Here is a 26,953-nt window from a genome sequence, read left to right as displayed (position 1 = left end):
GTTTTCATCAAAAACCTTTATTTCTTTTCGACTGAAGAAAGAAAGACATGAACATCTTGGATGAAATGGCGGTGAATAAATTATCAGAAAATTTTGATTTGAAAGTGAACTAATCCTTTAACGTAATACATGCTCAGTCATCAGGCACCGCTTTTTTTGTAATGAATGAGCCCGAGCAAAACTTAAACAGCTTTTAGCCTACCTGATATGCATGAGACATTAAGTTATGTTGCACTAAAATGTTGCAAACTCTCTCTAGACTTGAGTTCATTACAAGTGTATCTCGAATCAAATAACGGCTGGCAATCGTAAGCCCCGAAGACAAGATTACATGAACTACGCTGTAATGAAAGCAAGGGCGGCACAAAGCAGAAGAAAAATGTAGCCTACACTCAAGTGTGTTTTAATCTCTGTAACATTAAGCCGACTAAAGGTTAGTTGTGCTTCAGGCCCACGCTGGATGTACGCTGGGGATCCGTCGCGCTCGCGGCCGACTCCGAGAAGGAGCCGCGCCGCCTGAATCAAGGGCAGTCAACATGTCACCGCAGCCGAGCGGCTGCTGAGGGTTGTAACTCATCATGGCCGCGGCTTAAAACGCTGCGTCGCTTCCCATTAGCCTCGCCTGTCTCTTTAGCCTTAATCTTTAATGGGCATGTCATGTTAGGGGAAATGCTAAACACCAATCTACCTCATCTTGGGCTTTGATTTTCTTCTCTTTCTACCCCACGCTTTCATGGGGTGCCGTATCCTCCGCTGTTGCCGTCATCGCTGACAGGCTAAGTTTTCATTGTTATTCACAAAAAGATGTAAAATTTTCGGATTAAACTTTACACCAGAGAGTTCTAAAGCACCGTTCCCGCTTTCTTTTGTGCCAAAAATGATGTTTATATTCAATCTGTCAAGCTGCAAATGTTGTGAAGAGCACTGAAAGGTCTGTTGTCTGTGTTATCTAAGAGCTCCTGATGTTGTTTTGAATGCATTGTGTCATGGCCTATTTTCCAGTCATTCACCGAATGAGTCCCATTCACTTGTACACTCATTTCGGTTACTTGTTGTAGTTCTGACTCATTTAACAAGCAATAGGCTGTTCATTTGCCATACAAAAGACATTTAGCTATGGCTCAAAATAATCTTCCGAACAGCATGTTTAGTGATACGTACACCATCGTTCAACAGTTTAAGCAACAGTGACGGTTAAAACTTTACGTAGCCATCATTAGACTCTGATGCAGTGAGTGCTTTTGATGGATTATTCTAATTAATATATGGACTCGTGCGCTTTTCTTGGAATGGTACTGATGGGAAGTCTCTTATCTCTGAGTCCAACACATCTCGTGTTTCAAAAGTGTCCAAACTTTCTGAACTTTTCAGGCTAATATAGCCTACATTGATAGAAAACTTTTTGACGCTCTGAAGGAAAAAATTCTTGTCAGCATTAATGCAACATGATCTTCCCCCACGGCATCTTCTTTTCGGTATCCAATAGACTACATAAAACTGTTGGAAAAAAAGCTAGTGGGGAAACTGTATGCGACTCTGATGAATTGGGAAAAATTAAACCATTTATAAAATGTATAATGAAAATAAGAAAGGTGTTCCATAGCTTTTAGGCTATGAATTGCCAGTGGTGGACACTAATAAAGTAATTTCACTTAAGTGTATTTTCAAGAAGCCTATCTTTATTTTATTAATTTTATCAAAGCATAACATCTTACTTTTTACTCACTACAGTTAATGTTTAATGCTTAAAGAACCTTTTGAGGAATCAAAGTGTTTCATAGATGTTATATGTTTATATATATATATATATATATATATATATATATATATATATATATATATATTACAGTTGCAAGAAAAAGTATGTGAACCACTTGCAGAATCTATAAAAATGTGAATAATTTTAACAAAATAAAGGAGATAAGATAGACAGAGTAAGATACATAAAATATGTTTACATATAATCCACAAAAAAAAAAAAAAAATAGCTGAATTTATTAAAATAACCCCATTCATAAGTATGTAAACCACTGATTCTCAATACTGTGTGTGGTTACTGATGATCTATGACTGTTTTTTTGTTTTGTGATGTTTTTCATGAGTCCCTTGTTTGTCCTGAGCAGTTAAACTGAGCTCTGTTCTTCAGAAAAATTCTCCAGGTCCTGCAGATTCTTCAGTTTTCCACCATCTTTTGCATATTTGAACCCTTTACAGCAGTGACTGAATGACTTTGAGATCTGTCTTTTCACACTGAGGACAACTGAGGGACTCAAACACAACTATTAAAAAAGGTTCAAACATGCACTGACGCTCCAGAAGGGAAAGGGTGCTGTAAAGGGTTCAAATATGCAAAAGATGGTGGAAAACTTAAGAATCTGCAGGACCTGGAGGATTTTTCTGAAGAACAGAGCTCAGTTTAACTGCTCAGGACAAACAAGAGACTCATGAACAACCATCACAAAACACAAAAACAGTCATAGATCGTCGAAGTAACCACACAGTATTGAGAATCAGTGGTTCACATACTTATGAATGGGGTTATTTTAATAAATTCAGCTATTTTTTTGTCTTGTGGATTATATGTAAACATATTTTATGTAAAATATCTTACTCAGGACAGTACTAAATAAAAAAATAACATGCATTTTGTATTATCTCCTTTATTTTGTTAAAATTATTCACCTTTTCACAGATTCTGCAAGTGGTTCACATACTTTTTCTTGCAACTGTATATATATGTATGTATTAGTACTTTAATTACTGTGAATTACTGTATCAAACCAAAAGTCCTAATACTAGACACTGTGGCGTTAGTCACATCTCAGGGCCTTCAATTTTTGTCCTTTCACCCTGCTTATCTGGGTACATGACAGGTATTTGGTAATCACTGTCTGTCCATCAGAACAACACAGCGCGTTGAAGAGTGAGTGGTCTGGAAGACAGCTGATGTCAAAAAGGCCAGCAAAAATTCATTAGAGCTTGAAATATTGAACCTGTAAGGCACCAAGTAACAACCTCCCACTGGGTTTCATGTCTAGTTTTTCATGTCTGTAGCAAATGTGAAGCCATGCACGGAGGATCCAAATCTGTAAGGACACCCCTATTTTATGTGTGGAAGAAGTCACAACGCTTTTCTTTTGAACTTCTGAACCTTTGCGGCCACATTAGGCAAACACTGTTTCCTGCTAGAGAGGACGTGAAGGTTCGCTTCAAAACAACGCACATCTGTGGTGCTAACATCTCTCTCCAATGGGCCGGAAAATGTAGCCTTTACCGCACACCGGTGGAAGGATGGGACATTTATTGGCCACACAATGTCTGTCATCACAGGCCAATTCGAGAAAGCAGAGACGGCATTAAATTTTTACCCCAAATTCCCATTTTCCCACAGCTTAGCGCTTACCTGCCCCGGTGCGGCTCCAAAAAGCACAGCTATTGCTTTGTCATCAGGTGGTGGATTATCGGCGGAAATGTGAAGCTGTTGTCAAATTGAGATTTTCTAATATGCCTCTATCTGCCAAGACTATGACTTTATGTTTACTCTGAGGGGGGAATGGAGGGGTCCGAAGGAGAAGAAATGAGAGATCATCGGGTCCGCAGCATCTCATCCGCTTCTCTACATTTCATTTCACCCTCTGTATTCATTTTCCTGCCCCTAAAATGATCAGAATAATTCATGTGCTCCAGCGTTGCCTGTAGAATGTGATTTCCACTTCTCGGCCCTCTCAGCTGAACAACCCCACAGAGGCATTGGACTTTGAGGTCACTCGGTTCCAGCATAGATGATGCCCATATCTATAATTCAATGGACAGGAAAAAAGGGATGAGTACAGATCACAGACTACTTAGAAGACATACGGTGGTGTGGAATCTCCCTCGTGTCCATGAGATTGGACCCGCATTCCGATGGGGGCATCTAAAAGCAAAGTCCATTAGCAGGAACCTTTTCTTTAAAATATTCCTGCCCTCTGAAATGTTTGTTTTGGCCCTTTTAACTGAACTTTTAGTTTTAGTCTATTTTAGGGTCTTGTGCATTTGTAGATGTTTCTTTTCTTTTTCAAATGTAAGTGTATCTCTGTTTTCAATTCGATCGCCCAAATGTCACTGAATCCACTTTAGTGGCTAACACATGGCAATATGAAAATGGTTCCATTTTCGTCTTGGATGCACTTAGCTTTACCAAGTTTAAGACTCTAGTGTACTAAACAGGCTTTTTGCTCAGAAATGGGAGATATAAAAATTGCACTAGTTCAAACTGGATTACAGCCCTTTTCATGTGGAGTGCTAGTCCTTTCAAGTTCGATCACAAGTGGCCATTAGGTCTTCTTGCATAGCTTCCTTCTCAAGCACTTCATTGATTTAGCTCAAGGGCCTCTCTTAACCAGTCCAGTTACCTATTAATAATCCTTGTTGCGAATGGAGGACGACGCAAGCGCTACTGCTGAATGTGACTCATTGTAAAGAACTTATATGACACAATTGTAAAGAAAAGGACAAAACAGAAAATTAAATACTGTACCATTTGTGTATTGCAGATCATCTCTGGCTTTGAGGTGGAAATACAGAATTTAACCACAGAAAAACTACTAAAAAAGATATGCGCTTTCCCTATATGGCTTAACTGTTTCTAACAAACCAATTTTTTTCACTTTGCAACCACATGATGCATATAAAATGGCAATAAAATGGTTAATAATGAAGCAGAGTGAAGCTTTTTCTTGGTCACATCACATCTTGATAGTCATTTTAATGTCTTTTTCTGACATGATGCACATTTGTGCTCTCGAGAATTGCTCTCAGAAAAGCATTTCTATTGATTTTCTACTAATTTTAGAGTCATATACACTTGTATGTAATGAATAACTGCTTGAATGTGATTGTTACCTACAGCAAATGCATCATTGTGCATTAATGAAGTGGATACAGTTATCTGCATTTATGTATCTACTGTTTTTAAGATTTATACATTTAACCCTCTGGTGTTGTTCGGTCATTTTAGACCAATTTGTTTAGTTTTTTTGTTTTGTTTTGTTTTGTTTTTTTAAATCCCTACTTCATTAGAATGGAATGAATCTGTCAAACATGCACGTGTTGTTCACGTCAGAAATGAACACCATAGGAAATGAATGGGAAATATGCAAAAATACAGTTTTTTTTTTTTTTTTTTTTTTTGTATGTACAATTCACAGATCAGCCACAATACAGAAAAAAGTGCACAGCGATGAAGGGGTGACACTCTAAAATATCAAGAGTGCAAATTAAACACATTTCACCCACCCTCCACAGACACACATATGGTGTGATTGTAACACAAAGCAAGTTTTTTGCAAATGTGTGAAATAAAATCAATAATTCAGCCACAATGCTGTAAAAACATGGATAGCAAGGAATGGGTTACACAATGAGAGTACAAAACACCCACTCAAACACACACTCACTTACACACAACACACTATTATACACAAATGAACTGGTGTGGCTGTAACAATATGGCAAAACTGAGCCAAAAGACTCAAATAAGATGTTGAAATCAGGTTGATTAAGCACTGATAGAGCATTCTTGTTCATTCGTGTAACATTTTTGTTGAATTTTGATGTTATGTTTAACAAAATGTATTGCTCTGTGTTCAGGTTTGACTATAGTAAAATTAATGCAAAAACTGACACTTCAAATAAACATTTTAAATAACAACAAAAATCTAAACCTTGACAAAAAGTAGTCTTTGAGAATGTATATCCAATATCTAAATCCACTGTCTAAAAACAACTATGTATAAGCCTTTTTTATATATAGGATATATAAGGATATATAGCTATATAGGATTTTTTTACTCCCACCAGATGGCACTTATCTGCCTTGGATCATATATTGGATTTTAAAGGCATTGTCTCTATTTTAAAGGTGCCCAAGAATGCTTTTTCACAAGATGTAATATAAGTCTAAGGTGTCTCCTGAATGTGTCTGTGAAGTTTCAGCTCAAAATACCCCATAGATTTTTTTTAATTAATTTTTTTAACTGCCTATTTTGGGGCATCATTAACTATACACTGATTTTTTCAGCGTGCCGCCCCTTTAAATCGCGTGCTCCCTGCCACACGAGCTCTCGACTATATTACAGCGCATTTACAAAGTTCACACAGCTAATATAACCCTCAAATGGATCTTTACAAGATGTCCGTCATGCATGCTGTGTGCATACATCGAATCACGTGAGTAAATTATTTATTTTGATGTTTACATTTGATTCTCTATGAGTTTGAGGCTATGCTCTGTGGCTAACGGCTAATGCTACACTATTGGAGAGATTTATAAAGAATGAAGTTGTGTTTATGAATTATACAGACTGCAAGTGTTTAAAAATGAAAATAGCGACGGCTCTTTTCTCCGTGAATACAGTAAGAAACGATGGTAACTTTAACCACATTTAACAGTACATTAGCAACATGCTAACGAAACATTTAGATAGACAATTTACAAATATCACTAAAAATATCATGGATCATGTCAGTTATTATTGCTCCATCTGCCATTTTTCGCTGTTGTTCTTGCTTGCTTACCTTGTCTGTGCACAGATCCAGACGTTAATACAGCCTTTCCTTGTCTAATGCTCGAACATGGGCTGGCATATATGCAATTATTGGGGGTGTACATATTAATGATCCCGACTGTTACGTAACAGTCGGTGTTATGTTGAGATTCGCGTGTTTTCCGGAAGTCTTTTAAACAAATGAGATTTACATAAGAAAGAGGAAGCAATGGGGTTTGAAACTCAATGTATGTCTTTTCCATGTACTGAACTCTTGTTATTCAACTATGCCGAGATAAATTCAATTTTTCATTCGAGGGCACCTTTAACCTGAAATACTGCTTTAATTGAAAAGAAATTTAAAAAGATTATTAAAAAAAATTATCATAATTATTGCATAAATATGAATTAGCACCTTGAAATTCTCTCAAAATACAAAAGAAAAAATATTTTTGAACAAAAATATTTTGCATGGTTTTACTGAAAATAAAGTTACATTTCAGGTGTTTGGTCACTTTTGAACGCGAACAACAAGTGTGACTCCCAGATGAACAATACCAGAGGGTTAAAGAATTACTTTGGTATTTTTGGTATTCTCACATTTTTAGTATTTTCATATTCTCACATCATTAAAAATGGATAGAAGTCACTCACTATTAATAATTATATTACTAATCACCTCAGGGCAAGATATCCAAAAACATCCTCCAAATAATAAAAATAAAAAAAGAAACTGCAAATGGACCTGGCGCTGTTTTACTTCCTAACACTTAAACACTTTTGAAAACTGAACAATACCCAAGCAGAAATGTTGACCATAGTCACTGGTCTAAACTTCCCATTTCAGGAATTTAGCGTTTCTGTCCCAGATTTCAAGTAACTGCAGTCCTGCATTTAAATCTATGGTTCATTTTAAGTGATCTACTTAAAATGTGTAGTGATCTAGTAGATCACCAGTGATCTAATCACTGGTGCTTTTCACACTCACCTTCAATCATGATTATTTCAGATATTGAGGGCTCTCTAAATCATCCATGGTACTTCAACCACTTCTTCTTTGGTCTGATCTTCTCCACACCTCTTATTCCTCTAAGGCGCTCTTAGACATGGGGCCGACAGCTCCACCTGCATCACTTCACATGAGACCATTCTTTGTCGTAAGAGTTTTTAAGAAAGAAAGAGAGCATTTTTGCTCTGTATTCAATGAGTGCCGACTAAATCGTATTGTTTCAAGGGTAAATCGCACAGGTTGAGACTACTCTCTGAATGATTATCCACATTGTTGACAATCTACATTTGTCAAATTGACATAACAGAAATGACATGGAGGAAGCGTAATAAAGTAATATGCTCCATATGAGTATCACATCCCATCGGGAAAGGCCATAAGTGGAAAATACATTGAAACTGGCTGCCATAAAGCATGGCTGTCCCACTTTCTTGGGCACATTGTGTTAGGCTCCACATTTGAATTTTCAACTCTCAAAAGACACACACCTCATTAGGCATGCTGTGATGCCAAGAAAAGGAATGAATGGAATAAGTCCGCTAATACATGAAAACTCCCCTGATAAAACATGGTCATTAGATAGCTTACAAAAATACTTTATTTTAGAGGATTGTTTGATTATTTAAGAGAGCATGCAGCCAGCAGTGCATTTTCAATACTGTGGATTTACTGATGGAAACAAACAAAAGAGCTCCACCGTTTTATATTGATCATTGTGCTCTGGAAAACATGTACATCCATCTGAAAGGCCTGAACAGAATGGCAGCTGCTTCTGTGTGCTGTTAACCTAGCTAACTGTAAGGGAAAAAAATAACAGATTCTCCCTTTCAGAGTGGTTTATATCATAAATCCAAGGTAAATGATCAAATCCCAACTGTTTTTGATGAGTTGATGTACTGTTAAAAGACAGCAAAAGCCCTGAAGGAAAATCAGTCTAAAACCAAGTTTACCTGGCTCTAGTAACAGTAAATCAAGGACAATCCATGAAGCTGTCAGCAAAATGACATCAAAAAGGCCTGCATGCCATGTCTGTAGTTTCAGAATACATTGAAACCAACAAAACATATGGGTAAAAAAAATACATCATATCAGTGGTGTGTTTCAGTTGTATTTATATCAGACAAGCCTTATTAATATGTAAATTAAATAATATAATTAATAAATAAATTAAGAATTATAATTAATGATAGTAATATATATTTAAAAATGAGTTATATATATAATTTAAATAATAAAATAAAATATAATTTTAATAAATTTATTCTAATTATTATTAAAAGAAGAATATCTCAAAATAATGTTTTTTATTTTATTATTTAAAATTATTATTAAATACTCACTTTTAAATTTTACAGTATTTTTGCAATAGTATTATATTTCTTTATTGATGTTTAAAGCTGCAGTCTGTAACTTTTTTGGGTTAAAAATTATTCAAAATCAATTTTTGATCAAGTACATAACCAGCCAGTGTTCAAAAACATCTCCTTACCTTAGCCCGATTCACAATGGTAAGCTTGTAATAATGTTTCCTTATCCGGATGGTAATGGTGCACTTTAAAAAAATCCCAGTAAAATTTACGGTAAAAAAACGGCAGCTGTGGTTGCCAGAACTTTACCGTAAAAAATACAGTAGCAACGTAAAAATCTGTTAAATTTACGGTAAAATAACGTATTTCATTAACTGATATAATGTTCATTTACTAACCTAATGAAGTACTAATATCTGTTTTGTACCTTTATAATACACTGACAGTCACCAAACACAGTGGTGATAAGAGTCACATGATGAATCAAAGTTCATCACAAGCAGATTTTCCACAAGCTGAGGAGGACAATACTAACATATAGAAGGTGCACACAGTGTCATTCACACACACACTAAACACCATCATGGTAACATGCATGAAATTTAAAAAATGCAATAAACATTAATTTAACAACATTAGATGTAACATAAAACCCTAATGTACATAACTGATTAGGAAAAAAATGAGAAAAACTAAGAAGAAACAGAGTTATTTCAATGAAAATATATCAAATGTGAAGTGTCACGCAGGGAATTGTGGGAATGTCAATTTACGTTTTTTCACTGTAAATTTTACAATGAATTGTTATTTTTCACTTCCAAAAACTGTGAATTTAACTGTATTTTACCGTAAAATTACATTAAATGTATCGTTAGATCTATTACAGTTATTCACCGTATATAGTACATATAGTACAGTCTTTTACTGTTAAAATCACGGTCATTTTTTACAGTGTGGGTTTCTGTGGGAAATTCAAGCATGCAGCCATTCAACTTTGCATCATTACATCACATCTGTTTACATAGAGAAGGAGTCCCAACTAGTAGGCTATATGGCATGGGAAGGTCCAAATGACAATCATCAGTGACAAATGGAGATTCACCCATAGTCAAATGCAAGACTTTGGACTGAGGAGTGGCTACAGAAATTGAAATCTACAGGTAATGCTAATACACACTAAATACAAATAGTCGCGCAATGCTGATGTTGTTAACATTAGCAATTTGAGAAAAAAATTATTTGCACGGTTTGACGTGATCCGAGCTAAGCCATCATTAGACTTAATCACCATTGGCAGCGCGATTTATGTGTGCTGATACACAACCCACGTAAAGATGATAATTCTGCATATAACTGCAATTGCAGATTTTAAACAGAGATGGCGACAAAGAGGCAAAACTTACAGACTGCAGCTTCAAAGAAATATAATACTATTGCAAAAATACCATTAGTGCTTTCAAAAATCTTAAATTATTGTGGATATTGGTTTGTAATATAGGACGAAATATTAAGTTTTTGTTATATAAAGAAAGTGGATGGATATTGACATGAATATTAAGCCTGATGTTTATATGCTATGATAAAATGCATATCATATTATTTCAGAAAATATGCACTCGTCCACTATTAACCCTTCAACATCGCCCACAATTCACTCCCTTTCAAATAAATGTACGCGGTATTGCCAGAGTTTTATTTACATCCTCACTGCTATCATTGAATTCAATTTGAGGTCGGATACTGGTAACGGATAGCTTAATAAACCCGCTCCGCTCCCAGCGCATCGCTGCAATGGGCCCGTACGAGCAAGAAGAGGGGAATGAGAAAAAAATCCTCTCTCTCTATTACCCCGGAGGACCACTTAAAACATCTCCTATAGAAGAGGAAATAAATGAGGGCACCAATCTCTCATCTCCACAAAAGCTCAATGCACAGGCAGGGCTACGGAGCCTGGGGTAACGGGGGGGGGTTGGTGAGGTGGAGGCTCAAAGAGAGCAGAGGAGCACCTATCAATCTACTCTGACAACCTGTCCTGTTTTCTTCCTTTATGCCAAGTCAGAGAGCATCCCTCATCCGTGTCCACTCCACCCTGGCTCCCATACTTTTGCTCCCCTCCTCTATGCCGTTCAATCTCTTTCTCTCACCCAGAAGGGATTCTGTCATCTACTATCGGCTCTGTCGTTAACAAGAAGGGAACACATCAAAGTGAGGCTGAAACCTCAGGAGGGGAGAGATCAAAGTTTGGCTCTAATCTCATCAGGAATGAGGCAGATTGATGAAGATTTGAGGAAGGGTGGTGGTCTGCTCAAAGACAGGAGCGCGGTGGGAGGAGGCAGAGGGGAGTACGGGGTGGGGAACCCGAGATCTGGCTTTCAATCAGGCAGATGCTTTATATGGACACCTAATACTGTCAGGAAGCGAGACTGTGTCCTGAAGTTTTCCTGCTCTTTGATTATTTTATTACCATTTCAAAAGAATATATGAATGACTGCAGGTGAATGGAGAAGCAAAAAGTCAAATTAACCCACATCACCTTTTATATCACAATCTTTATACTCCTCCAGAAGCCTCAATCTAGTTTTCCATCTTCTTTGCCAAACAGTTTCCTGACATTTGTGAGGGTTAGCACAGCTCAGTTGTGACTACACCGCTCTCTGAAAGCATCTGCCTGCCTCTTTTGCTGCAATCAACTAACTGATATCTCTATATGATTGTAGCACACTCTGCTGGTTACTGCAGCAGCATGTTGACACACAAGCATGAGATACGTGTAAACTAGAATACATGTAAATACAGAATATGCAGATCTTGGGCTGTATATTTTTTTATACATCACAGATATTTAAAATGTTGGTAGCACTTTATTTCACAGCCCTGTTTTGCATTAACACACCATGTACTTTTTTACACACTATTGCAGTAATGACACTATTTAGGTACTGACCCTGAATCCTACCCCTAAACCTTCACCCAAAAATGAAATTCTACCATTAATTACTCACCCTCATGTCGTTCCACACCCGTAAGACTTTCGGAACACAAATTAAGATATTTTTGATAAACTCTGATGGCTCAGTGAGGCCTCCATTGACAGCAAGATAATTAACACGTTCAAATGCCCAGGAAGGTACTAAAGACATATTTAAAACAGTTCATGTGACTACAGTGGTTCAACCTTAATGTTATGAAGCGACGAGAATACTTTTTTGTACGCCAAAAAAAAAAAAAAATAGGGACTTTATTCAACAATATCTAGTGATGGGCGATTTCAAAACACTGCTTCATGAAGCTTCGAAACTTTACAAATCTTTTGTTTCGAATCAGTGGTTCAGAGCGCGTATCGAACTGCCAAAGTCATGTGAACCATTGCAATTTCATAACGTTTCGAAACACTTATGATGTAACAAAGCCTCGTTTACTGAAATCACGTGACTTTGGCATGACTTCTCATTCCCGTGTTTCTTGGGAATATCCCGGACGAGCCCCCAAACTGTTAGATTAAAATCTCAATCTCAGACTATTTGTCAGGTAGATTATTTGTAGTCTTATTCATCAGTTTAGAAAAAGGCGCCTCAACCCCTGTGGTGTGTGGCAGCAGCAGCACAAGATATCTCGGGAGAATGACCAAGCAGACACAGAGCAAGTGTTGTACAAAGCATTCTCAGATTTATTTAGGAAGAAGGGTTATAGTCATTTATTAGTCATTTATTAGAAGGGTTATAGATATTTATAGTCTAACCCTAACCCTAACCCTAATCTTGAGAATCAAATCATCAAACCTTACTATATATGGCATTTCAAGAAATATAATAACAAGTAAGAAATGTATGTGCGTAAAAATGTGTGTGTATCTTCAACTTCTGGTTGCAAGAGTGTCAGTGTGTCCAAGGACTATTATGAGGGTGAGTAATTAATGACAGAATTTTCCTTTAACTTAACCCATGTAGTTATTTTACACTAGTCAGTACTTTTGTGGGTAAGTACATTGACTGTGCGCGTACTGTCAAATAAAGTGCAACCAACTGTTACTTACCATAATAGCATATGACATTTGGTCATAAGCAGTCTTATTTATAAGTCTTCCCATGTGTCTTCTCTGAAGCTGTCTATAAAGTCAACAAACGGGCACTGAACAGTAAATTAAGGGTTAACGTAATGTCAGGGGTCAAGGGTTTGTGCCAGCAGGCACATTGAAAGGTTTCCTGTTGTTGTCCTAGTAACAGATGCAAAACCTCGAATTGCAGGAAAACGTGACTGACTTTTTTTTTTTCAGTGTACTCATAAAAATACAGGAATATCAAACATGCAGTTCTTAATAAAAAACTGAAGTGGCTCCTGTACATCATGTACAAAGAAATCTGAAAAAGAATGATCATATTGTGATCGGTGACATTGAAATCTATTGTGCAGAAAGATTGCCTATCTTCAACAGAATTTCTAATATGAATCATATTTTATTTGGATTTCATATATTTTCACAAACATATACCCTTGGTTTCTGTAGCTCCACTGGTAACGCATAGCATGTTGTCCCAAACCCAAACCCGTAAGAGCTTTGTTCATCATCGGAACACAAATTAAGATATTTTTGATGAAATCCGAGAGTATCTGAACCACAGATAGGCAGCAAAGTCATTGCACCTTTTGAGGTCCAGAAAGGTACAAAAGACATCATTGAAACAGTCAACATGACTACAGTGGTTCAACCTTAATGTTATGAAGTGACAAGAATACTTTTTGTGCGCAAAAACAAAACAAAAATAATAACTTTATTCAACCATTTCTTCTTTACCCTGTCAGACTTGTACGCAGTGAACGAAGTTCAGCGCTTCCGTGTTTACGTCCGAACGCCGGCTCAGTATTGGCCAGCTCCTGCATAGGCATTGCACGCATGCGTCATGCTGCTCACACGTACAGGTTCAAAGACTATAGATTAACACAAGATATGTCACTCGTATTGTTTTGAATAGGAGAAAGAGGTGCAATATGCGCAATATGGTGGAATAAGTACCGCCTTCTAAATAAGAGCCAATCGCTGATTGGTAAAGTCATCGCATCACTGCAGCGGACGTTAGAAGCTCCGGTTCCTAAAGAAGACACGCACTTAGGACTGCGTATGCGCATTAGCTTGATCCAGCCTGAAAAATACCTTTTTTTTTCATGATTCAAGTGTTTAGAAATAAAATGAATGAGACACTTGTTGTCAGATTTCATTGGTGATTTCAAATATGAAATTTAATCAAAAGCTTGGCAAACAGCTTTAGAGAATTTGATGTTTCCCCATTCAAAGAGATAGGAGCTGCACTTGCATGTCCAAGAGGGGTTTCAAAGATGGCCGCCGAGTGAAATAACTTGTCTTAAATGAACTTTGACAGCGTAGGCCAATAATGAAAACATGGAAACGCTGAACTGCATTCACTGTGTACGAGTCTGACAGGGTAGAGAAGAAACTGTGAAATAAAGTTGTTATTTTGCTTTGTTTTTGCACACAAAAAGTATCCTCGTCGCGTCATAACATTAAGGTTGAACCACTGCAGTCACGTTGACTATTTTAACGATGTCTTTATTACCTTTCTGGGTCTTGAATGATGGTAATTACGTTGCTTTTAAAGGGGGATTAAAAAAAACCTTGGATTTCATCAAAAATAAAAAAAATTGTGTTCCGAAGATGAACAAAGGTCTTACGGATGTGGAAGTACAGGAGGGTGAGTAATTTAATGACAGAAATTTTATTTTTGGGTGAACTAACCCATTAAACATGAACATTCTGAATGTTCACTTTCAGAAAATAATGTTTTCATAACTTATTGAGAATGTTTGGTGAAAATTTTTTGAACATAATTGTTTGTAGTTTTGGGGGAAAACATGTTAAAATTCTGGCTGATAGTCAATAAATGCTAATATTAAAATTCTAAATAAATTAAAACTAAAACACTAAAAGTTTAAATCAATCATGCTACAAGTGAATTTAGGCATCACAGCATTATAATGTACAGTATGGAAAATAAATATTTTATATATTCATTTTGAGATTTACTAAGGATATATTGAACGGTAATATTTTTAAAGATTAAATGAGCATTATATGGCAGAAAAGGTAATCTAAATGTAAAAACTAGGGGAAATTATCATGAAAAAAAATATCAAATTTAAATATTGGCCAATAATTGATATGGTACTGATATTTTATGCATCCCTAATGCATTTGCAGTGTTTTAAGTTCTATTCTATTTCCTGTTATTGACAAGTATAATAAGAAACAGATCACAGAATGTCACTGAGCCAAAAACACTGCATGTGACCCTCATTTGTCATCTGTTGATTTGTGCACAGCCTTCAATAAAATGCTGTGACTTTTGGGATTAGATAAAGAGGGGTGACCATGGGTGGTCACCCGCAGATGTACAAACCATGGCAAACACCCTTTATTTCTCTCTCTTTGTACAACACTAACTGAACCTGCTGTGGCTCACATATCCCCCTCCATCACTGTCGTGATGTTCGTCCACCCCCTAAGCCTCATCCATCAGGACCCACACATATCCTCCTCCCCTCTCAGTTGCGTACGGCCTCTATGGGGCTAAATGCGCTCTTGGCATCATGTTCACATGTTTTTATCATCCCCGCTATCTATCATCAGCAGCAGCTCAGTACAGTTCAGATGTCCTCTGTTCTTGTTGGGATAAAGCAAGGCTTGGACAAAAGGATGAGTAGTGCTTGGGAGAGACACATGAACTGAGTCACCCATCAGTTGGATTCATGGATCCACTTCGGGTTGGTGAAACAAGATAAAGTGTGTCCGTGCAGGATAGCCTTGAGTGACAAAACAGCATTTTTCAATAGGAAAACTCCCATCAAATAAACAACTCATAGAGCCATTGAATGATAAAGCGGAGTGTAATATGCCCACTCTGTGGCACACACAAAAGGCAGAAGTCTATAGCAGAGTTCATTCCTAAATTGAGTGTGTTTGCAAAGAAAAAAAATATAACTGTGCTGCTGCAGATTGCCACGGGTGATCCACGCAAAGGCTAAACAGCTGTTTGAAAGGCCACGGCCCCTATAATCTTACCCAAGGCATTTCGTAACAATATTGCAAATATCACCACTGCCATATGGGGCATCATTCTTCCGCAATTGTGGGCTTATACAATCCTTATTACCTCTGACATTAACATTCATCCAAAAGCATTTCTCGATTTTTGCACAACATGACTCTTCTAGTTTATAATAACCCCATTTATAAAAGTATGTAATTTCTATCATTTGTTTTAATGGCATTTTGACTTATGTAGGTCAGCGGCTTGGTGCGAGTCAGTCAAACTTGAACCGCGGAGTTTACGTAATCAGAAATTAGTCTTGCACATTAAAAGGGCAAATGAAGTGAAAGGAATTCATTTACCAAAGGGTGGTATTTGGAATTGGAGATGAAAGCGTCAAGGGCTTCTACAGGGCACGGCGCACACAGCCTCTTTGACATGGGATCTTGTTCCGACATTTTTCTGCATTAGAACACTGAGGGGATTCGAGTGAAAATACTTTCAGTTTGGCTGTTTGAATGCTCAAGCGGTTAATTGAACTGACCCTGCGGCTTTATTTTTGTAATGTTTTAGAAAGTACAGGGATCATAATTAGGCCTTCACTTCAGTATACTGAACAAAAATTTTATGAGACTGAGTTCCATATTGTCTCCTCCAAATGCAGATGAGAATTTTCATGAATCTATGAGTGTAAGCAGGGGTGCAACCATCTGTTCTGAGGTCATATGGTTTGGTCACTCACTTTTTATGGGGCAATATATAAGCCTTACTGTGAATATAATGCAAGGCTGAAATCTTAATTTAACAATTATATTTAGGATATTGCAGTGCTGTGAAAACAGTTATGGTTATTTGTCATTTATAAGTTCAACTAAACGTCAACTACAGGAAGTAAATGCATGTGAGCAATATTTAATTAAATTATTGTCAAAAATACTAGAAAAGGCAGTATCCCATTCCTTACAACTATGTTCCTTCCTGGAGGGAAATGGTATCTGTGAAGATTTCCAGTCAGGATTTAGACCATTTAGTACTGAGACTGCTCTCATTAGAGTTACAAATGACTTGCTCCTATCATCTGACTATGGTTGCATCTCTTTATTAGTGTTACTATCGACCACAACATTCTTTTGAATAGACTTGAAAATTATGTTGTTAGTGGAATTGCATAAGCATGGTTCAAATCACACTTATCTGACCATTATCAATTTGTAGCAGTAAATGAAGAGGAATCAAATCGATCACAATTTCAGTATGGAGTACCACAAGGATCAGTACTAGGACCGTTGCTCTTCACCCTGAGATATCATTAGGAAACATGGCATCAGTTTTCACTGTTACGCAGATGATACTCAGCTCTATATTTCTTTGCAGCCTGATGTACATGCCAGTTCTAATGGAATGCATAGTTGATATTAAAACTTGGATGACTACTAATTTTCTACTACCTAATTCTTAGGTTTTAATTATTGGACCAAAAAACCTTTGCACTTAATAACTGTCTAACACTTGATGGCTGCTCTTTCAATCCTTCGTCATCAGTGTTATTTGATAGCAAACTTTTATTTGAAATCCACATTTCTAGCATATGTAAAACAGCATTTTTCCATCTTAAAATATATATATATCTAATTACAACATATACTTTCAATGTCAAATGCAGAAAAGTTAATTCATGCATTCATGACCTCAAGCCTAGATTATTATCATTCTTTACTGGGTGGTTGCCCTGCAGGCTCAATAAACAAACTCCAGCTGGTCTAAAATGCAGCAGCTAGAGTTCTTACTAGAACCAGGAACTGTGGCCATATTAGCCAGGTTATGTCCACACTGCATTGGCTCCCTATTAAACAATGCATACACTTTTAAAAATCTTGCTGATTACTTATAAAGCCCTGAATGGTTTAGCTACTCAATACTTGAGCAAGCTCTTATCGCATTATAGTCCTTCACGTTCATTGTGATCTCAAAATTCTGGCCAGTTGATAATACCTAGAATATCAAAATCGACTGTGGGTGGTCCTTTTCCTATTTAGTGCCCAAACTCTGGAACAGTCTTCTTAGCCTTGTTCGGGAGGAAGACACACTCTGTCAGTTTAAATTTAAATTAAAGACCAATCTTTTTAACCTAGCTTACACAAAACACAATATCACATTTTAATAATTCAAATGCCTGAGAGGATTGTTAGGCTACATACTGGAACCAGCAACATTTTCCATCACATCCAATGTACTTTTTACATTGTAAGAGGAATGGTATGTACGGTGATATTAGTCTGTCTGTCTCATTCGTTATCTTGCCTCCCAAGGTTACCATAGTCAGCCGGATCCAGACCAGATGATGGACCTGCACCTACAGATGACCACAACTACCCTGAATGTCAGCAGAGACCATGACAATTGGACAAGCTATAGAAACAGATCCATTGTGAAGACCTCGTCGACTAGCCAGCCATCAGCACAGATCACACAAAGACCAAGAGAACCAGACAAGTCCTCTACATACACCCGGTGGCCAGCTTCAACTCCCTCCCAACAAAAACTAGCATAATGTATCCTGGTCTTCAAGAAGAAGGAACTGGATGAAATATTCTGAATGATCTCAATCCACAATCTGACTTGTGATGCAGCCTGGAATTAAACCACACCATATTTGTTTGTCTGGCCAGAAGAGAACATGCCCCCCAACTAAGCCTGGTTTCTCCCAAGGTTTTTTTTCTCCATTTCTGTCACCAGTGGCATGCACAGACCTCCGTGAGTTCAGGGTGCAATCGCGTTCCGGGGGAGGGGTGTGTGATTTGTGGGTTTCTCCCTCAGCCGAAATCATGTTCCGGGGGGGTGGGGCTGGCAGATTGTTCTCCCTCTGTAGAAATCCCGTTCCGGGGGAAAAAAATGGGAACGCGGGGGCACCTCGATGCGCAGGGGCAGGGAAAGGGGCAGGGAAAGGGGCAGGGGGGCAGGGGGGCAGGGGATCAAGCCCCCCCAGCCCAATATTTTCTATAGAAGAATATGAAAAATAAATGTCAAGATAGCTAATACATACGGCAGAAAATACCTGAATAGATGTCATATTTGATTTTATGCAAATAAAATTGAGCCTTTGAGGCATATATTTGCAGCCCGTTCAATTGTTTGTCAGCAGACTGCACATCAATCCTTCACAGCCTGGTTTTCATTCTGGTTTTCAATTAAATATGTTTTTTATCCCCTGACTGTGTCTGTAGATTGAAGTCTAGAATGAGATGGCCATGAAAAATGTAACAGGTGTGCTATAAGGATGATGAAGGAGGCTGTTTTAAGTAGCCCTCTTCACCTTGCAGCTGAGCGGCTCTGAGAACGGTTTTTGGAGACTGAGAAACTCTTCATTTATTTCAAATCATGTGTATAGTTTTACCAACAAGTTTATTTAATGTTCATCCAGTTGTCCCTCTTTCAAAGCAAATGTATGAGAAAGCTCTTCATTTACTGTGTGTATGTAAATAAAATTAGCATGACACACAGGTGCTATGAATTCAAATGCAATAAGCTTTAAGAAAACTCAAGAGAGAGAAGAAACAAAGCTAATTTTCAAGGACTTACAGTTACATAGAAAGACAAATTCTTCATTTGGGTTGTTTCATTAATTCAATTTCAGGAATTATTAACCCTTTGTAACATCTGGTCAGACTCCCGTCCTCCAGAGGGAGCCTTCACCTGAATATTGAACTTCATGTTCCTTGCCATAAGTTCCGGTCTTGTCATTTCCTGTCTGTCACCCTGTATTTAAGCCATGTGTTCCCACTGCCATATTGCTAAGTATTGCCAGTTGCCTGACTTACTAAGCATTCTAACATGCCATTGTTGTTGATTACTGTTATGACCATTGTTTTCGCTCTTTCAACTCAACATTTCTGGATTACTGTTATGGATTCTCTGCCATTTTTGCCTGTGTTTCAACCAAAGCCTGTGACTTGTGACTTGCGAGTTGTTAATATTGTTTGGATTTTATGCTCAGATTCTTTAATAAAGACCTGCTTATGGAATTCACTCGACATACCTCTTCCTTACACCCTGTAAAGCATAACATGAATAATAGTCAGAAAAAAATCTATTTTTTATTTAACAAGCAGTTTACAGAACCTTTACACAAATATGTAATTTTTTATAATATTTCATTATAATTATTATTAGTGTTTTTTGTGTCATAAGCTATTTGTCCCATTGGGCTTTAATGGCAATTTATTGATAACAACAAAAATTAATTTTAGTCTTTTAATTTTGTTTTGTTGCAGTCAAGAGTTTAAATGCCAACGAAATTACGGAACTTGGTTATAAATAAATATTATAAATGTACAAATATGTATAATATAGGTAACACTTTATTTTACAGTGCCATAGTTACACGTTACTACTTGTACTTACTATAGTAATAACAGTAAATTATGCATAATTACAAGTAACTAACCCTAAACCAAACCCTAACCTAACAGTAACTCTTTAGTAGGCTAAGTACATGTAGTTAGTACTCAGTACTCAGTACAATGTAACTACGGCACTGTAAAATAAAGTGTAACCGTATAATAATTTATACATAAACATTTTATATATATAATCCACACAATATTAATTGTGCATATCAATAACAATATAAAGGTCACTCTGGTCATTTCGTTACTATAAAATACGTGTGTGGGGCAAAATGGAGGTAGATATTGTAGAAACGATATTAAAAGACCTTCTACATGGGCAAGTGTTATCCACCAGGGGGCAGAAGTATTGATTATTTAAATGATTTAGAGGCCTTAGAAAGCCATGTTATTAAAAATAATACATGTGCCTTTATAGGGTTAAATTCATGTACAATAATCACACACCAAAATGCAGGCCCTGCTTGTTATTTATTTTATTTTTTTTATACTTCTACATCTTTCCTGATGGATTTCCCTATTGGGCATCGGTCCATCTGCATTGCCTATTCTGCATATACTCCGTATTTGTGCCCCTGAGGGCAAGCATGAGTGATGCTTTAATATTTCCCTTCACCTTCTCCTCAGAATGTTTCCACCTCATTGGTGCTTATCGGCTCTGACTTAGTGACAGTGAATTTAAAAGAGAACATTTACGGGAACTGCACATTAAAAACCCTGCTCGCTATTCACTCTTTCAAACTAATTTCCTTATTTCTTTCATTTCCGAAACCTCACAACCTGGATGACGCACCTCTCAAGATCACAGAAGTCCCTTTGGCCATTGCATTAGATCCAGGGTTTCCTACCAGGGGTCCCTGAAGGTACTCCAGAGGGGCCATGGATAAGATATCATATATAAAACATGTTGAATTTTCATAGCAATTTGAACTAATGATCCACTAAGCATTATAAAATGTAGTAATAGTAGTTGATATTCAGAATGAAAGCTATTATAAAGTGTTAACACATTCAGTTGGGTGAGGGGGTCTTTGGGTTTGTAAAAGTTGAAATCTTCTCCATTAGACAGATGAATAACACACAGATTGAGGGTCTATCTAAAAAAAAAAGAAGATAAAATATCATAACAATATTCAATAATAGAGTGGTAATCCTGTATTCTGGTCTTTTTAATAGGAAGAGCTTAGAATGGCATACAAAGCCCCACCATCTGCTCCGCAATGGCGGGTGACTCTGCTAGACTATAATCCACAGATCAGCTGCACACAGAAATTAGGGACAAGAAGCACAGTAGAACGGACTTCTCTCTCGCTGCGTTTGATGGAAATGAAGCTTAGAGCTTATCAGCTGTAGTAGCGTCTTAGGTGGAGATTGCAGTGAAACAAAGCCAGGCGAACTTCTCAGAGGTGTTCAGCGGTTCAGCCTGTGAGAGGGGAATCTTTTTAATTGGAGATCGGGAGATGGTGACCCCCCACCGCGAAATCTATCGAGCCTTGACAAGATGATGAATATAGTTCTGTGGATTCACACTGGTGGGCTTTGAAATTCGAAGAAAGTCTGGGAAGGTACTGATGACGCCACAGTTTGAGTATTCGAGAAGGCTTGACGGATCTCCTTTGTGTGCTTAAAATCAGCGGTGGAATTATCAGTTCTCCCGAGTCCTATAATGGCAGTGATTTTCCAATCTCTGCACAATAATTTGGATTGTATGAGTGTTGTAATGTCATAATGATCACCATGGGAAACAGAGCTGAGGGGGAAATCAACATAATCACTTTCAGTGCTTTTGTACCTCATGCAAAAATGCTCAAAAACCAGGTGTTGTTTTGAAGAGCGAGCTCTGTTGAATCCCATCATCGTCCAGACGGTTTCTTTCGAATCCCAATAGCATTCGCAAAAGCACTGCGAGACAGAGAGCCGGTTTAAGTGATCCAAGTGCGACGTTGATAGAGCGTGGTGTCGCTGCGGAGTGGAAATGTGGCCAATGCTTAGCTGCTGAGCGATGGCTGCTCCTGTTGTCAGCATACCCTGCGTTGGCCTGATAGATGCGTTCTCGCAGGGCAAGAAGAAAGCCTTATCTTCCCAGATAAAGCCTGCTTTCTCCGGGGGCTCTTAGTTTAAAGGTCGCATTACGTCGGCCCCGTAAGACCAGGATCTTTGGAGCGTACGCAGCGTATCCGCAGTATCTGTATATGAGTAACAAGCGTGGCGGGAGGCGGCAAAGGCACCCTTTGTGGCCGGCCCTGAATAGCATTTCAATTTCAACCTGTGCCTGCAGGCTGTGCTCAACCCCTTTGGTGTCAACAGAACATCATATTAGCTTATCAAGCCCGGTTGGGGGTCAGAGATGGAGAGACAGGTTGACACTGTTTGCTACCAAAACTGTTCCTCGCAGTCAGGGAGGATGACAAAAGTGTCAGGGAAGAGGAAGGCGGAAGGAGGGAGGTATCAGAACGCCACATCTCTCCCTCGGTCACGGATGCGCAGGCCACAGTAAGCCAATGTTATCGAGAAAGGTATTCCAAGTCGGTTCTCCATAGGATGACTTTTCTGCTTATTATTCATAGAGGCTGAAGGTGGAAAGATAAAGTGTGCATTGCTGCCACTGTGTCCTGTTAGCAAGGGTAGCCGCTATGAGAAAAGGCCAACTGTGGAGATTAATATGAAAGAGCATGAGAATAAAGGTGGACACGCAATCTCACGCTGGGTACGGCCATTGCTGCCAAATGCCAACTTGTTATGATACAAAATATGGCGGGCCATGGCCAACAAAACCTGAAGGAAAAGGTTTTTTTGAAGCGAGCGGTGCTAACACCCGCTGGCGTGCACACGAATGATTGATCTTATCGTCTGCTTCTTGAACAGATTGGAGTGTCGCGTAAGAGGTGTGATGCTTTTGTAAACTGATGTGAAGCATAAATAAATAAATAAATAAATAATGGGTTCTGTGGAAAGAATGTTAAAGCAGTGGTTGCGTCTTTTCCCATGTGCATTACATTCCATCTGGTCCATACAGCCGACAGATGAAAGTGCTCTCGCAGCTCAGCTTGGGCCTCACCAAGCAGATGTTTCACCCTCTGTCTAGCTATAAACACAGTTAGCCAATGCACACAGAAACATTTTCTCTCTGGCCCACATAAACTTCTAGACTACTGAAGGCCAAGCGTAGCCTAAAGACTCTGAGGCTGCAGGAATGTGTCAGAGCGAGTGATGAGTAATGCTGGGACACCTCAGGGAACACCACTGCTTCCCTTTCCCTTTTACAAGGTTATTACAGTTTTGCATTTTCAATTTTGTGTTTGTTTTTAAAAGCATTTTCAGTTTATTTTGTTTTGTTTTGTTTTTTTTATATATTTTAGTTTTGATTAATTATACTTATAGAGAGCAATGCAGTAATAAGTTGATAATCATAATCTATGTGATAACTGATTAATGGCTGACTTCGATACTGAAATCGATACTATTTTGTTTAGAAAAATAAAACACTAAAATCAATAGTTTTTGTCCATGTCAAACCAATTTTGTATACATTATTATACAGCATTATTATACGGCATTATTATATACAGTATAATATGTAGCTTTTCATTTTGAGCTTAAAGGGTTAGTTCACCAGAAAAAAATTAAAATTCTGTCATTAATTACTCACCCTCATGTTGTTCCAAACCCGTAAGACCTTCGTTCATCTTTAGAACACAAATTAAGATATCTTTGATAAAATCCGATGGTTCAGTGAGGCCTCCATTGACAGCAAGATAATTAACATGTTCAAATGCCCAGAAAGCTACTAAAGACATATTTAAAACAGTTAATGTGACTACAGTGGTTCAACCTTAATGTTATGAAGCGATGAGAATACTTTTTGTGTGCCAAAAAAATGACTTTATTCAACAATATTGTGACGTTTTGCACTTTCCCAGGAGAAACAGACAGGAGACGAGAATCCGGTTTGCAAGCACCCAACGGGCTGTGGTTTATTTCCTGAACATTTACAATCTAAAACGCGGGTATCAGGAGGTGACTTAACTTTCCCAAAAACAACAAAACGCAAAAAGAGCTTGACTAACTTTTCTTCCGCCCACTCACGTCCAATTTGCTTATTTTCACTCCCAGTGCGTGGCGCTTGTCCCTCCCTCCTCACTCTTTCCCTCCCGGACACCTCCCCCCCAACAGTAGGTGAATCAAGTAAACACATTTATAACAGAGAATAAACAGTGTTGTCGCCACAATATCTAGTGAAGAGTGATTTTAAAACACTGCTTCATGAAGCTTCGAAGCTTTACAAAACTTTTGTTTCGAATCAGTGGTTCAGAGCGTGCCAAACTGCCAAAGTCACGCCCCCCAGTGGTGAACCATTGAAATTTTGAAACACTTATGAAGTAACGAAGCCTCGTTTACTGAAATCACGTGACTTTGGCAGTTTTATACATGCTCTGAACCACTGATTCGAAACAAAAGATTCGTAAAGACTCGAAGCTTCATGAAGCAGTGTTTTAAAATCGTCCATCACTAGATATTGTTGAATAAAGTCGTTATTTTGTTTTTTCGGTGCACAAAAAGTATTCTCGTTGCTTCATAACATTAAGGTTGAACCACTGTAGTCACATGAACTGTTTTAAATACATCTTTAGTACCCTTCTGGGCACTTGAAAGAGTTAATTATCTTGCTGTCAATGCAGGCCTCACTGAGCCATCGGATTTTATCACAAATATCTTAATTTGTGTTCCGAAGATGAACGAAGGTCTTACGGGTGTGGAACAACACGAGGGTGAGTAATTAATGACAGAATTTTCATTTCTGGGTGAACTAACCCTTTAAGAAAAAGGAATAAAGGTTATTATAGTCTCTTCAAGAAACAGTTTGCTTAAAGGGTTACATATTTGTCAAATTATCGCTATCCTTTAAGTTGAGAGCAAAAGTTTTTATAAAACATTTAAAAATGGAAAAACATTATCCATTATCTATGATTAAATATCTAATATCAACCGATTAAAAGCTAATTAAAACTGTGTTAGTAATAGCAGAATATAAATTAGCAGAATAAAATGACCTGTCTGTGTATGTATTGGAGAAGACATCCAAACCTGCACATGGTGATATGGTGTGAGATGTACCAATACTGTTCATCTAGCAGCTTTACCCAATTTTAAAGGGTTAGTTCACCCCAAAATGAACATTCTGTCATTATTTACTCACCCTCATGTCATTACAAACCTGTACTTTCTTTCTTCTGTGAAACACAAAAGATGTTATTTTGAAGAATGTTGTTGTCCAATTGCTTTTCACTATATGGACAAGAAAAAAAAAAAGTTGTATTTTCATCTTCTTTTGTGTTTCACAGAAGAAAGAATGTCATATAGGTTTGAAACGATATGACAGTGAGTAAATAGGCTTGTAAGAATGTTCACTTTGGGGTAATCTATCATCTATCTGTCTGTCTGTCTATACTGAAGACTGAACTGTACAAAAACTGCACTGATATAAAAGCAAATTCTAAAACCATAAGAGGAGATTTGGAGTGAGTTGGACCACAGCATCTCTTCTTGTGTGGTTGAACCCCCCTCTGTTTGAAGCTCTGTTGGAGAGCTCATTAAAAATATGATGGACACTGTCCTCTGCTGGCGAGAGAGTGAAAGCCTGCTTTTATACCAAACATACTACACTCTGATCTATATGTGTGCTACAAAACCAAAAATAAGATCTGTCATACTGTATATCAGCTATAACCATAATGTACATCGTCTCCAAAACCATTTGGCAAACTAGTGTTAGTAATCATGCCTTGGCAAACATGGTGAGTTTTAGAAAAGACTACAAGCTTGGAGTAAAATTCAGCCCTCAGATACCCATAGCTCTGAGGCAAACTGTCAAGTTATGAGTCTGTAACTGACATGTGAAGAGTCTGATATATCCACCACCATCAAAGCTCAATGGATACAAACGCATTCTAAGATAACAGCTTTATTAAATCCTGAACAGGAGGAGGAAGGGCAAAGAAGGAATAGAGATTTACTGTAGATGTTCTTGAAATGAAACGACTGTTCCAGGTTCTTACCCTGTGGCTAAATCGGATGATTCGGTAAAGAAAACAATAGCTGCCCTCAAATGACTCTGTGAATCCTATACCTGCACTCTTACATTTCTCATCATCTCTTACTTTCCTCTACTTACTCATTTTAAGCTAATTTTTAGCATAAAAATGACTACTAATATAGCCGTACATATGTTTTTATGCATACTGAAGCTGTAAAGGTATCAGTCAAGAGATTACCATCAATAGAATTGTGAATACTGTGTTTAAACATTAGGCACTACGTTGATCTGCAAGGTGGTCCAGGGTGTTTTTGAAGAATAAATGGGAACGAAATATCGGGCAGGCAGCCACATTTCTCATTTATTTTCCATATGTCATCCATCTGCTCGACAGAGAGTCATCTAATACCGCAAATCAATTTTATGATATCTATACAATCAAGCATACATCACAATGACATATCAGCCAATTACATATTTTCTGCATTCACCACCACCACATTTCAGATAGGTGGCATTATCAAACCAAAACACTAGAGCTATTTTTAACAAAAATCATTTCGATTTTTCCAGCTAAACAGATTTTTTCAAACCGTCGTGTCTTCTAGCAGCTGACTATGGGATTTCCAA

The sequence above is a fragment of the Megalobrama amblycephala genome, linkage group LG17 (genome assembly GCF_018812025.1).
Source record: "Megalobrama amblycephala isolate DHTTF-2021 linkage group LG17, ASM1881202v1, whole genome shotgun sequence".
Lineage (NCBI taxonomy): Eukaryota > Metazoa > Chordata > Actinopteri > Cypriniformes > Xenocyprididae > Megalobrama > Megalobrama amblycephala.
Note: the sequence above shows the minus strand (reverse complement) of the source record.